General features: G+C 43.9%; 36 non-coding genes across 36 annotated transcripts in view; 15 read left to right on the top strand and 21 right to left on the bottom strand.

The window, feature by feature from the left end:
• TRNAP-UGG (transfer RNA proline (anticodon UGG)) overlaps positions 1–20 on the bottom strand; it is a 72-nt gene extending 52 nt beyond the window's left edge. Inside the window, exon 1 of the tRNA in view lies at positions 1–20. This exon is cut by the window's left edge and continues 52 nt beyond it. This is a non-coding gene — a tRNA (tRNA-Pro).
• Positions 21–1,587: 1,567 nt separating this feature from the next.
• Positions 1,588–1,669, bottom strand: TRNAS-AGA (transfer RNA serine (anticodon AGA)). Its single transcript has one exon. It is a non-coding gene; the product is annotated as a tRNA-Ser (tRNA).
• Positions 1,670–1,761: 92 nt separating this feature from the next.
• TRNAK-CUU (transfer RNA lysine (anticodon CUU)) lies at positions 1,762–1,834 on the top strand. The gene has a single exon. It is a non-coding gene; the product is annotated as a tRNA-Lys (tRNA).
• Positions 1,835–1,910: 76 nt separating this feature from the next.
• TRNAT-AGU (transfer RNA threonine (anticodon AGU)) lies at positions 1,911–1,984 on the top strand. The gene has a single exon. It is a non-coding gene; the product is annotated as a tRNA-Thr (tRNA).
• A 111-nt stretch (positions 1,985–2,095) lies between these two features.
• On the bottom strand, positions 2,096–2,168 carry TRNAF-GAA (transfer RNA phenylalanine (anticodon GAA)). Its single transcript has one exon. It is a non-coding gene; the product is annotated as a tRNA-Phe (tRNA).
• A 106-nt stretch (positions 2,169–2,274) lies between these two features.
• On the bottom strand, positions 2,275–2,346 carry TRNAQ-CUG (transfer RNA glutamine (anticodon CUG)). Its single transcript has one exon. It is a non-coding gene; the product is annotated as a tRNA-Gln (tRNA).
• A 137-nt stretch (positions 2,347–2,483) lies between these two features.
• On the bottom strand, positions 2,484–2,555 carry TRNAP-AGG (transfer RNA proline (anticodon AGG)). Its single transcript has one exon. It is a non-coding gene; the product is annotated as a tRNA-Pro (tRNA).
• Positions 2,556–2,664: 109 nt separating this feature from the next.
• On the bottom strand, positions 2,665–2,737 carry TRNAV-CAC (transfer RNA valine (anticodon CAC)). Its single transcript has one exon. It is a non-coding gene; the product is annotated as a tRNA-Val (tRNA).
• Positions 2,738–2,821: 84 nt separating this feature from the next.
• TRNAR-ACG (transfer RNA arginine (anticodon ACG)) lies at positions 2,822–2,894 on the top strand. Its single transcript has one exon. It is a non-coding gene; the product is annotated as a tRNA-Arg (tRNA).
• Positions 2,895–3,045: 151 nt separating this feature from the next.
• On the bottom strand, positions 3,046–3,119 carry TRNAN-GUU (transfer RNA asparagine (anticodon GUU)). The gene has a single exon. It is a non-coding gene; the product is annotated as a tRNA-Asn (tRNA).
• Positions 3,120–3,247: 128 nt separating this feature from the next.
• TRNAE-CUC (transfer RNA glutamic acid (anticodon CUC)) lies at positions 3,248–3,319 on the top strand. Its single transcript has one exon. It is a non-coding gene; the product is annotated as a tRNA-Glu (tRNA).
• A 100-nt stretch (positions 3,320–3,419) lies between these two features.
• TRNAS-GCU (transfer RNA serine (anticodon GCU)) lies at positions 3,420–3,501 on the bottom strand. The gene has a single exon. It is a non-coding gene; the product is annotated as a tRNA-Ser (tRNA).
• Positions 3,502–3,598: 97 nt separating this feature from the next.
• On the bottom strand, positions 3,599–3,670 carry TRNAE-UUC (transfer RNA glutamic acid (anticodon UUC)). The gene has a single exon. It is a non-coding gene; the product is annotated as a tRNA-Glu (tRNA).
• A 3-nt stretch (positions 3,671–3,673) lies between these two features.
• TRNAV-AAC (transfer RNA valine (anticodon AAC)) lies at positions 3,674–3,746 on the bottom strand. Its single transcript has one exon. It is a non-coding gene; the product is annotated as a tRNA-Val (tRNA).
• A 104-nt stretch (positions 3,747–3,850) lies between these two features.
• TRNAH-GUG (transfer RNA histidin (anticodon GUG)) lies at positions 3,851–3,922 on the top strand. The gene has a single exon. It is a non-coding gene; the product is annotated as a tRNA-His (tRNA).
• A 71-nt stretch (positions 3,923–3,993) lies between these two features.
• TRNAG-UCC (transfer RNA glycine (anticodon UCC)) lies at positions 3,994–4,065 on the top strand. The gene has a single exon. It is a non-coding gene; the product is annotated as a tRNA-Gly (tRNA).
• Positions 4,066–4,276: 211 nt separating this feature from the next.
• On the bottom strand, positions 4,277–4,395 carry LOC145310540 (5S ribosomal RNA). Its single transcript, XR_013876591.1, has one exon. It is a non-coding gene; the product is annotated as a 5S ribosomal RNA (ribosomal RNA).
• Positions 4,396–4,503: 108 nt separating this feature from the next.
• On the top strand, positions 4,504–4,585 carry TRNAL-AAG (transfer RNA leucine (anticodon AAG)). Its single transcript has one exon. It is a non-coding gene; the product is annotated as a tRNA-Leu (tRNA).
• Positions 4,586–4,746: 161 nt separating this feature from the next.
• On the bottom strand, positions 4,747–4,819 carry TRNAA-AGC (transfer RNA alanine (anticodon AGC)). The gene has a single exon. It is a non-coding gene; the product is annotated as a tRNA-Ala (tRNA).
• A 112-nt stretch (positions 4,820–4,931) lies between these two features.
• TRNAY-GUA (transfer RNA tyrosine (anticodon GUA)) lies at positions 4,932–5,024 on the top strand. The gene is made up of 2 exons: positions 4,932–4,968; positions 4,989–5,024. It is a non-coding gene; the product is annotated as a tRNA-Tyr (tRNA).
• A 475-nt stretch (positions 5,025–5,499) lies between these two features.
• Positions 5,500–5,573, bottom strand: TRNAI-AAU (transfer RNA isoleucine (anticodon AAU)). The gene has a single exon. It is a non-coding gene; the product is annotated as a tRNA-Ile (tRNA).
• Positions 5,574–5,662: 89 nt separating this feature from the next.
• On the top strand, positions 5,663–5,746 carry TRNAL-CAG (transfer RNA leucine (anticodon CAG)). Its single transcript has one exon. It is a non-coding gene; the product is annotated as a tRNA-Leu (tRNA).
• Positions 5,747–6,097: 351 nt separating this feature from the next.
• On the top strand, positions 6,098–6,221 carry TRNAL-CAA (transfer RNA leucine (anticodon CAA)). The gene is made up of 2 exons: positions 6,098–6,135; positions 6,177–6,221. It is a non-coding gene; the product is annotated as a tRNA-Leu (tRNA).
• A 113-nt stretch (positions 6,222–6,334) lies between these two features.
• TRNAC-GCA (transfer RNA cysteine (anticodon GCA)) lies at positions 6,335–6,406 on the top strand. The gene has a single exon. It is a non-coding gene; the product is annotated as a tRNA-Cys (tRNA).
• Positions 6,407–6,475: 69 nt separating this feature from the next.
• Positions 6,476–6,547, bottom strand: TRNAP-UGG (transfer RNA proline (anticodon UGG)). Its single transcript has one exon. It is a non-coding gene; the product is annotated as a tRNA-Pro (tRNA).
• A 1,567-nt stretch (positions 6,548–8,114) lies between these two features.
• Positions 8,115–8,196, bottom strand: TRNAS-AGA (transfer RNA serine (anticodon AGA)). Its single transcript has one exon. It is a non-coding gene; the product is annotated as a tRNA-Ser (tRNA).
• A 92-nt stretch (positions 8,197–8,288) lies between these two features.
• On the top strand, positions 8,289–8,361 carry TRNAK-CUU (transfer RNA lysine (anticodon CUU)). The gene has a single exon. It is a non-coding gene; the product is annotated as a tRNA-Lys (tRNA).
• Positions 8,362–8,437: 76 nt separating this feature from the next.
• On the top strand, positions 8,438–8,511 carry TRNAT-AGU (transfer RNA threonine (anticodon AGU)). Its single transcript has one exon. It is a non-coding gene; the product is annotated as a tRNA-Thr (tRNA).
• A 111-nt stretch (positions 8,512–8,622) lies between these two features.
• Positions 8,623–8,695, bottom strand: TRNAF-GAA (transfer RNA phenylalanine (anticodon GAA)). Its single transcript has one exon. It is a non-coding gene; the product is annotated as a tRNA-Phe (tRNA).
• A 106-nt stretch (positions 8,696–8,801) lies between these two features.
• Positions 8,802–8,873, bottom strand: TRNAQ-CUG (transfer RNA glutamine (anticodon CUG)). The gene has a single exon. It is a non-coding gene; the product is annotated as a tRNA-Gln (tRNA).
• Positions 8,874–9,010: 137 nt separating this feature from the next.
• TRNAP-AGG (transfer RNA proline (anticodon AGG)) lies at positions 9,011–9,082 on the bottom strand. Its single transcript has one exon. It is a non-coding gene; the product is annotated as a tRNA-Pro (tRNA).
• Positions 9,083–9,191: 109 nt separating this feature from the next.
• TRNAV-CAC (transfer RNA valine (anticodon CAC)) lies at positions 9,192–9,264 on the bottom strand. Its single transcript has one exon. It is a non-coding gene; the product is annotated as a tRNA-Val (tRNA).
• Positions 9,265–9,348: 84 nt separating this feature from the next.
• On the top strand, positions 9,349–9,421 carry TRNAR-ACG (transfer RNA arginine (anticodon ACG)). Its single transcript has one exon. It is a non-coding gene; the product is annotated as a tRNA-Arg (tRNA).
• Positions 9,422–9,572: 151 nt separating this feature from the next.
• On the bottom strand, positions 9,573–9,646 carry TRNAN-GUU (transfer RNA asparagine (anticodon GUU)). The gene has a single exon. It is a non-coding gene; the product is annotated as a tRNA-Asn (tRNA).
• A 128-nt stretch (positions 9,647–9,774) lies between these two features.
• On the top strand, positions 9,775–9,846 carry TRNAE-CUC (transfer RNA glutamic acid (anticodon CUC)). Its single transcript has one exon. It is a non-coding gene; the product is annotated as a tRNA-Glu (tRNA).
• Positions 9,847–9,946: 100 nt separating this feature from the next.
• The window catches only part of TRNAS-GCU (transfer RNA serine (anticodon GCU)), an 82-nt gene continuing 28 nt past the window's right edge, over positions 9,947–10,000 (bottom strand). Inside the window, exon 1 of the tRNA in view lies at positions 9,947–10,000. This exon is cut by the window's right edge and continues 28 nt beyond it. This is a non-coding gene — a tRNA (tRNA-Ser).

Raw genomic sequence — 10,000 nt, forward strand, 5'->3', positions numbered from 1 at the left:
TACCCCTAGACCATTTGGCCGCCCGGTTAGGTTAAGTCAACAGTGATTTAATACACTTGATGTAACTTTGACTGCTTTAATAAAGTCTGGCATTGAAACCAACATGATTCAGATGTTTCTCTGGATGTTGCACAGTTTTCTAATTCATATCAGACCTTTCTGTCCATATAAATAACACATAAAACCAACCGCTGGTTCATAGTTGGTAAAAATGATTAACTGAACCTAAAATTTTGGGGAGGAATAAAGATATTCAAGATTTAATTTTTTGTTTTCAAAATAAAGATACTAAGAAAGAGAGGTAATGTCTGATTGAGCCAATAAATGAATCGCATCGGAGCATACATGAAATCTCATTAGTTGAATTAAACTGAAGGTTTCTAGTTTTTTTCATGAGAGTTAATTTGAGCTGTTCTTTCAACTATTACTCGAATCAAGTCCATCTCATGAAGTGCTGCCTTCATATTGTTGTTTCACATCTATGTTTTATCTGTGCATTAATAATAAATATGCTTCATCTATTGCAATCGTTGTAAAATAATAAAAATCTCTTTATGAATTTAAGTTAATAAAATCATATTTTTTTCTTGGGTTTCAATAAAACAAAAAAATAATATCTCGGACTTCTAAAGTCTTTTTATATGTTTCCTCACTGTTTGGCCACTACTTGGTCACAAATGCTCAAAACACAAACCTTTTTCGACCTAAGATACTCAATTGGTTCCTTCTACAAGTCCAATCCATCAGTTTTGGGATGTCTTTATATTTCAAGATAAATTTATGAAAAAGGGAAATTTGGGTGTTGCCTATTGTATGCACAGATACCATTAAATCAACAGAAAAAAATACTTATTTGTACTTTTCTCTCATCTTTAAAGTTTGATTCTGTTAAATAACTATTCTTGAAGGAGAGCTGCTGACCTCCAGTGTACATGGCTTAGTCAAATGCATATTAAACATAAAAATTTTCCCAAAAAGCACATAAAAAAAGTCTCTCAATGGGTTAGAAAAATAGAATAATTTTGAAACTTAGATTTAAGTTAAACAAATTATTTTTCTAGTACATTACATTAAAATACTTTGTTTGGGGCAAATTTTTACCTTTAACGTGTATTTGACTTAACCATGAACACTGGAGGTCAGCAGCTGTCCTCTTGAGCGATAGAATGCATAAATCCCTTAGACAATAGTTAATTCAACAGAATTCAAACTTTGAAAATGGGAAAAAAGTATAGGTTTTTTCAGTGCAATTTATTTTGGATCTTGTTAACGCGATTGCTGCGCATTTCCTGGCATTATTCTGGCAAGGATTGGTACTCGAAAACTAAATATTTTCCATCTTTGAGTACGCCAGTGACAAGCGGATTTCATTTGAATGTTGTTTGTTGGAACTCTTGCTATTCTGGTTCAGGTTCTTGCAAAATGAATTGCTGCAACGTCCGGGAATCGAACCCGGGCCGCCCGCGTGGCAGGCGAGCATTCTACCACTGAACCAACGTTGCTGGCACATAGGGAAAGGACAATTTGTGGCTCTTTGTAACCCCCCAAACAGCCCATGACCTATGGAGAGAAGGGCAAAATGTTATCCGCAGTCGGTAGGATTCGAACCTACGCTCCCAGAGGGAATCTGATTTCTAGTCAGACGCCTTAACCACTCGGCCACGACTGCAATCCATTGATGGGGGCACATTTGGCGGCATTCTCATACAGTAGAATAACTTGGATTAGCTTAGCTTGCCACTTCACACAGGTTTGCAAGCAGCCCGGCTAGCTCAGTCGGTAGAGCATGAGACTCTTAATCTCAGGGTCGTGGGTTCGAGCCCCACGTTGGGCGACCATTCCTTTTGGTGTGTTTCCCACTTAGCTGCAACGAGTATGAGGTGCACACTCATGGACCCACCAGCAGAAAGGGCGCCATGGCTTAGTTGGTTAAAGCGCCTGTCTAGTAAACAGGAGATCCCGAGTTCGAATCTCGGTGGTGCCTCAACTTTTTTTGACCAACCCAACTGTCAAAAGAAGGCCTCTGAAAGATTTCACTGCTCACATTTTGCCCAAGATACAGGAAAAATGAAGCGAAACAAACAGTTCAACAAAATGCCGCGACCCGGGATCGAACCGGGGACCTTTAGATCTTCAGTCTAACGCTCTCCCAACTGAGCTATCACGGCCTGTGCTATGTTCTTGGCGACCCAAGCGGAAACGCAGCAGCATAGCATTTCAAAAAGAAAAAGTGGCCTGACAGACGAAAACAAACGAACAAACAGAAAAAGAGACAGGTCCTACCGAGATTTGAACTCGGATCGCTGGATTCAGAGTCCAGAGTGCTAACCATTACACCATAGGACCTTCACATCTAGCGATGTCAAGATGCACGTACAGTTTTCCAATCGTTTTCCCATTGAAAAGAAAAAGGTAAAACAACTGGAACATATTTGCAGAAACCCTGAAATTAGGGCCAAACATGACCAATCCAAAAAGCAAGTGGGCTCGTCCGGGATTTGAACCCGGGACCTCTCGCACCCTAAGCGAGAATCATACCCCTAGACCAACGAGCCAGCTGTTGAGTGGTAACAGTGCGTGTGGGTATTTATTTGACATGCCTGCGGAAGGAGACTCACCTTTGAACGAGGACCTTCAAGAAAGAAGAAGAAAAAACAGACTGTTTGGTTCCTGCCGGGATCGAACCGGCGACCTTGTCCGTGTGAAGGACACGTGATAACCACTACACTAAGGAACCTTGCTGGTAGAGAGGCAAATTCTTTGTTTGAAATATTGAGTTGTAGCAAATGTGGTATGGATCTGTCCCAACGGTGTACTACAGGGTCTCGTGGCGCAACGGATAACGCGTCTGACTACGGATCAGAAGATTGCAGGTTCGAATCCTGCCGAGATCGGATTTTTATCTTTGAACAGACTAAATGTGTATGACTGAGACACATGGCATGACATTGCATACACAGATACATGGACAATATGTTTGTTTAGCTGCCAATACTTATGTTTTGTTCACGTTGATTGCTACGCTCAACAAGAAAAAGGTGTCTGCGCCCCCGGGTGGGCTCGAACCACCAACCTTTCGGTTAACAGCCGAACGCGCTAGCCGATTGCGCCACGGAGGCAAGTTGATGATGCTGGTATCGAAATAATTGAGAAATATGCCAACATGGTTAAATAATTGTACAATTGAGAAAGCCAGTTTGGAAAATGCTTTGTTTAAGTTTGCACTGCTAAACACATCATACATCCTTCCGTTATGGTCTAGTGGTTAGGATAGCTGGCTCTCACCCAGCAGGCCCGGGTTCGATTCCCGGTAACGGAAAACTTTTTTCCCCCCTCTTGTGCGCTTGTCCAAGTGTAGTTGAGTTGGTATAGCATCGAATTTCTCGAGAGAAGAAAAGGCAATAATTGAACAAAACTTCCGACGAGGATGGGATTCGAACCCACGCGGGCAGAGCCCATTGGATTAGCAGTCCAACGCCTTAACCACTCGGCCACCTCGTCAACTAGGAGGAGTCAGGCCGAAACTTGGGAAGCCCTTGATGTTTGCATGAAAGAATGAGATCCTGGTGGTTCAGCAGTTTTTAGAGAAGAAAAAGATTTCCCACGCCGGGAGTTGAACCCGGGCCTCCTGGGTGAAAGCCAGATATCCTAGCCGTTAGACCACGTGGGATCATGTTTCCGTCCGGGATCGAACCGGAGACCTTCTGCGTGTTAGGCAGATGTGATAACCGCTACACCACGGAAACTCTGTGGTATAGTGCCAACTAAGGTGGGATGTTATCAAATCACGGAAAAGGCTGGCCTTTGTGGTATGTACACTAGAACATTTGTGCCTTTGTCACTGTCTCTAGCCGTGATCGTCTAGTGGTTAGGACCCTGCGTTGTGGCCGCAGTAACCCAGGTTCGAATCCTGGTCACGGCAGTGACAATTTTTTCCTTTCCCTGTCACATCGTGACTTTGAATTTGGAACTGGGAGCCCATGTCATGAAGAAGCGTCAGTGGTATAGTGGTGAGCATAGCTGCCTTCCAAGCAGTTGACCCGGGTTCGATTCCCGGCTGACGCAGAGCTGAATTTTTAAGCCATGGTATGTGCCGTAATTGGCCAATACTGCTTCCAAATTGTGCAACAGAGATCACCAAGCCTCCGTAGCGCAGTAGGCAGCGCGTCAGTCTCATAATCTGAAGGCCGTGAGTTCGAGCCTCACCGGGGGCAGACTTCATTTTGATCTTAATATGTCTAATGCGTGTAGTGATGGAAAGGAAAACGAAAGTTTAGGCCTACGACACCAAGTATTCCCAGGCGGTCACCCATCCAAGTACTAACTTGGCCCAATGTTGCTTAACTTCAGTGATCGGACGAGAACTGGTGCTTTCAACATGGTATGGCCGTAGACATTGATGATGGGCAATGCAACGGTATGAGTCAATCCTTTTCTGCTGCGATGGCGTAGGGATTAAGCACAAGGTACTACAAGACAAGCAGTCGGCTTCAGGGCATTAGGGGTAGCGTGGCCGAGCGGTCTAAGGCGCTGGTTTAAGGCACCAGTCCTTTCGAGGGCGTGGGTTCGAATCCCACCGCTGCCAAAGCTTTTTCCTCACTTTAGAATTATTGTTGGCTGAAGTGGCTGTTATTCGGTTTGTTTTTGTTTTGATTGTATCTCCGTCCCCTAGGCAGACTGGGGTCAATCATTTGTTTGTCTCCATACATGATGAACAGGTTTCATGAGCTATGGCAAAATGTTGCTTGGAGATGCGGGGTATCGATCCCCGTACCTCTCGCATGCTAAGCGAGCGCTCTACCATCTGAGCTACATCCCCTTCTTGCTGTTGATGTCCGAAAGCAAGTATTTGAATCTTCTGTCTCGGGAAATCAAAAGGTCGCACAGCAACTGTGGTTAAATTGACAAAGCAATTCCTCACCCGACAGCTACCTTCGATAGCTCAGTTGGTAGAGCGGTGGACTGTAGTTGTTACTCTGCGAGCAGATATCCATAGGTCGCTGGTTCAAATCCGGCTCGAAGGAACTAACCTTTTTCGTCCTTTTTTTCATATTTTCCATCGGAACACGAACACGGTGTTAGCTTTGAACACCAATGCTCAACGACATCGGTGTCAGCATCGAGTGTAACCGACATTAGAAAGCCAGGACATGATGTTGCTTAATTTTTTTCATTTTCCCTGGCGTCTATCCATTCCTCGATAGTCTAGTGGTGAGGATCTCCGCCTGTCACGTGGAAGGCCCGGGTTCGATTCCCGGTCGGGGAGAATGCAACTTTTTGACAGGACAGCTTGAGAGACATGCATTTCATCGCTCCAGCTTTATGATAGAAGGCAATTTGGTTACATAATTTACCTCCAATACCATTGAGCCCGGGTAGCTCAGTCGGTAGAGCGTTAGGCTTTTAACCTAACGGTCCAGGGTTCGAGCCCCTGCTCGGGCGCTACCCTTTTGCACAGACGTGCACTTAAATCACTTTGTCAGCAAATTAAAAGGAGTATGGCCCGTAGGGGGATCGAACCCGTGACCTTCGCGTTATTAGCACGACGCTCTAACCAACTGAGCTAACGGGCCTACACACGGTTGTTGGACTAAAAACTTTGCATTGATATAGTGTATTTGCATAGCTTGTTGCTTGTGGCTGCCTACACCGTGAGTCAACAGTCAGTTTGGCCGAGTGGTCTAAGGCGCTGCGTTCAGGTCGCAGTCCACTTCTGTGGGCGTGAGTTCGAATCTCACAGCTGACAAACTCCTTTTTCCTGTCCATTGTGTGTGCGTGCTGCTCTATTTTGGCAGCAAACCAAATATACATAAAATGTTTGACTCAACCAGACAAGGATAGCAGAGTGGCGCAGTGGAAGCGTGCTGGGCCCATAACCCAGAGGTCCGTAGATCGAAACTACGCTCTGCTAAAACCCAATTCTTTTCTTCTGTTCTGTTCTCTTTTCTTTATTTCAGACGTCAACAGGGACCACAAATGTGTCCCCGCACCCCAACACGACCCATTAGCGCAGAGGATAGCGCGTTGGACTTCTAATCCAAAGGTCCTGGGTTCGATCCCCAGATGGGTTGCAAACTGTTTTGCCAGCCAGTAAGATGTCAGGATGGCCGAGTGGTCTAAGGCGCCAGACTCAAGGCATAATCCTTGCTCTGCAATACGGAGTAGGCTCTGGAGAATTCTGGTCCTCGATGAGGGCATGGGTTCGAATCCCATTTCTGACAAACAACTTTTGGCATTAATTTTCTGCAACTGCCACCCTCCCACTCAAGGAAGTATCGCCATCAAAACGCAGAGCTAAGATTGACCACAATTGTTTGCTTGTTTCACCGCACACGGGGATATAGCTCAGTGGTAGAGCATCCGGCTGCAGTCCGGCAGGTCCTTGGTTCAACTCCGAGTGTCCCCTTAGGTGAAACTTTTTTTGGTTTAGCACATTGCAACCTTGCATCCAGAAAAAAAAAGAAAGAAAAATCAAGGGCCAAACCGGGATTTGAACCCGGGACCTCCTGCACCCAAAGCAGGAATCATACCCCTAGACCATTTGGCCGCCCGGTTAGGTTAAGTCAACAGTGATTTAATACACTTGATGTAACTTTGACTGCTTTAATAAAGTCTGGCATTGAAACCAACATGATTCAGATGTTTCTCTGGATGTTGCACAGTTTTCTAATTCATATCAGACCTTTCTGTCCATATAAATAACACATAAAACCAACCGCTGGTTCATAGTTGGTAAAAATGATTAACTGAACCTAAAATTTTGGGGAGGAATAAAGATATTCAAGATTTAATTTTTTGTTTTCAAAATAAAGATACTAAGAAAGAGAGGTAATGTCTGATTGAGCCAATAAATGAATCGCATCGGAGCATACATGAAATCTCATTAGTTGAATTAAACTGAAGGTTTCTAGTTTTTTTCATGAGAGTTAATTTGAGCTGTTCTTTCAACTATTACTCGAATCAAGTCCATCTCATGAAGTGCTGCCTTCATATTGTTGTTTCACATCTATGTTTTATCTGTGCATTAATAATAAATATGCTTCATCTATTGCAATCGTTGTAAAATAATAAAAATCTCTTTATGAATTTAAGTTAATAAAATCATATTTTTTTCTTGGGTTTCAATAAAACAAAAAAATAATATCTCGGACTTCTAAAGTCTTTTTATATGTTTCCTCACTGTTTGGCCACTACTTGGTCACAAATGCTCAAAACACAAACCTTTTTCGACCTAAGATACTCAATTGGTTCCTTCTACAAGTCCAATCCATCAGTTTTGGGATGTCTTTATATTTCAAGATAAATTTATGAAAAAGGGAAATTTGGGTGTTGCCTATTGTATGCACAGATACCATTAAATCAACAGAAAAAAATACTTATTTGTACTTTTCTCTCATCTTTAAAGTTTGATTCTGTTAAATAACTATTCTTGAAGGAGAGCTGCTGACCTCCAGTGTACATGGCTTAGTCAAATGCATATTAAACATAAAAATTTTCCCAAAAAGCACATAAAAAAAGTCTCTCAATGGGTTAGAAAAATAGAATAATTTTGAAACTTAGATTTAAGTTAAACAAATTATTTTTCTAGTACATTACATTAAAATACTTTGTTTGGGGCAAATTTTTACCTTTAACGTGTATTTGACTTAACCATGAACACTGGAGGTCAGCAGCTGTCCTCTTGAGCGATAGAATGCATAAATCCCTTAGACAATAGTTAATTCAACAGAATTCAAACTTTGAAAATGGGAAAAAAGTATAGGTTTTTTCAGTGCAATTTATTTTGGATCTTGTTAACGCGATTGCTGCGCATTTCCTGGCATTATTCTGGCAAGGATTGGTACTCGAAAACTAAATATTTTCCATCTTTGAGTACGCCAGTGACAAGCGGATTTCATTTGAATGTTGTTTGTTGGAACTCTTGCTATTCTGGTTCAGGTTCTTGCAAAATGAATTGCTGCAACGTCCGGGAATCGAACCCGGGCCGCCCGCGTGGCAGGCGAGCATTCTACCACTGAACCAACGTTGCTGGCACATAGGGAAAGGACAATTTGTGGCTCTTTGTAACCCCCCAAACAGCCCATGACCTATGGAGAGAAGGGCAAAATGTTATCCGCAGTCGGTAGGATTCGAACCTACGCTCCCAGAGGGAATCTGATTTCTAGTCAGACGCCTTAACCACTCGGCCACGACTGCAATCCATTGATGGGGGCACATTTGGCGGCATTCTCATACAGTAGAATAACTTGGATTAGCTTAGCTTGCCACTTCACACAGGTTTGCAAGCAGCCCGGCTAGCTCAGTCGGTAGAGCATGAGACTCTTAATCTCAGGGTCGTGGGTTCGAGCCCCACGTTGGGCGACCATTCCTTTTGGTGTGTTTCCCACTTAGCTGCAACGAGTATGAGGTGCACACTCATGGACCCACCAGCAGAAAGGGCGCCATGGCTTAGTTGGTTAAAGCGCCTGTCTAGTAAACAGGAGATCCCGAGTTCGAATCTCGGTGGTGCCTCAACTTTTTTTGACCAACCCAACTGTCAAAAGAAGGCCTCTGAAAGATTTCACTGCTCACATTTTGCCCAAGATACAGGAAAAATGAAGCGAAACAAACAGTTCAACAAAATGCCGCGACCCGGGATCGAACCGGGGACCTTTAGATCTTCAGTCTAACGCTCTCCCAACTGAGCTATCACGGCCTGTGCTATGTTCTTGGCGACCCAAGCGGAAACGCAGCAGCATAGCATTTCAAAAAGAAAAAGTGGCCTGACAGACGAAAACAAACGAACAAACAGAAAAAGAGACAGGTCCTACCGAGATTTGAACTCGGATCGCTGGATTCAGAGTCCAGAGTGCTAACCATTACACCATAGGACCTTCACATCTAGCGATGTCAAGATGCACGTACAGTTTTCCAATCGTTTTCCCATTGAAAAGAAAAAGGTAAAACAACTGGAACATATTTGCAGAAACCCTGAAATTAGGGCCAAACATGACCAATCCAAAAAGCAAGTGGGCTCGTCCGGGATTTGAACCCGGGACCTCTCGCACCCTAAGCGAGAATCATACCCCTAGACCAACGAGCCAGCTGTTGAGTGGTAACAGTGCGTGTGGGTATTTATTTGACATGCCTGCGGAAGGAGACTCACCTTTGAACGAGGACCTTCAAGAAAGAAGAAGAAAAAACAGACTGTTTGGTTCCTGCCGGGATCGAACCGGCGACCTTGTCCGTGTGAAGGACACGTGATAACCACTACACTAAGGAACCTTGCTGGTAGAGAGGCAAATTCTTTGTTTGAAATATTGAGTTGTAGCAAATGTGGTATGGATCTGTCCCAACGGTGTACTACAGGGTCTCGTGGCGCAACGGATAACGCGTCTGACTACGGATCAGAAGATTGCAGGTTCGAATCCTGCCGAGATCGGATTTTTATCTTTGAACAGACTAAATGTGTATGACTGAGACACATGGCATGACATTGCATACACAGATACATGGACAATATGTTTGTTTAGCTGCCAATACTTATGTTTTGTTCACGTTGATTGCTACGCTCAACAAGAAAAAGGTGTCTGCGCCCCCGGGTGGGCTCGAACCACCAACCTTTCGGTTAACAGCCGAACGCGCTAGCCGATTGCGCCACGGAGGCAAGTTGATGATGCTGGTATCGAAATAATTGAGAAATATGCCAACATGGTTAAATAATTGTACAATTGAGAAAGCCAGTTTGGAAAATGCTTTGTTTAAGTTTGCACTGCTAAACACATCATACATCCTTCCGTTATGGTCTAGTGGTTAGGATAGCTGGCTCTCACCCAGCAGGCCCGGGTTCGATTCCCGGTAACGGAAAACTTTTTTCCCCCCTCTTGTGCGCTTGTCCAAGTGTAGTTGAGTTGGTATAGCATCGAATTTCTCGAGAGAAGAAAAGGCAATAATTGAACAAAACTTCCGACGAGGATGGGATTCGAACCCACGCGGGCAGAGCCCATTGGATTAGCAGTCC

This window comes from Acartia tonsa, unplaced genomic scaffold, assembly GCF_053477335.1.
Source record: "Acartia tonsa isolate MP-2025a unplaced genomic scaffold, ASM5347733v1 sca3, whole genome shotgun sequence".
Taxonomy (NCBI): Eukaryota; Metazoa; Arthropoda; class Copepoda; order Calanoida; family Acartiidae; genus Acartia; species Acartia tonsa.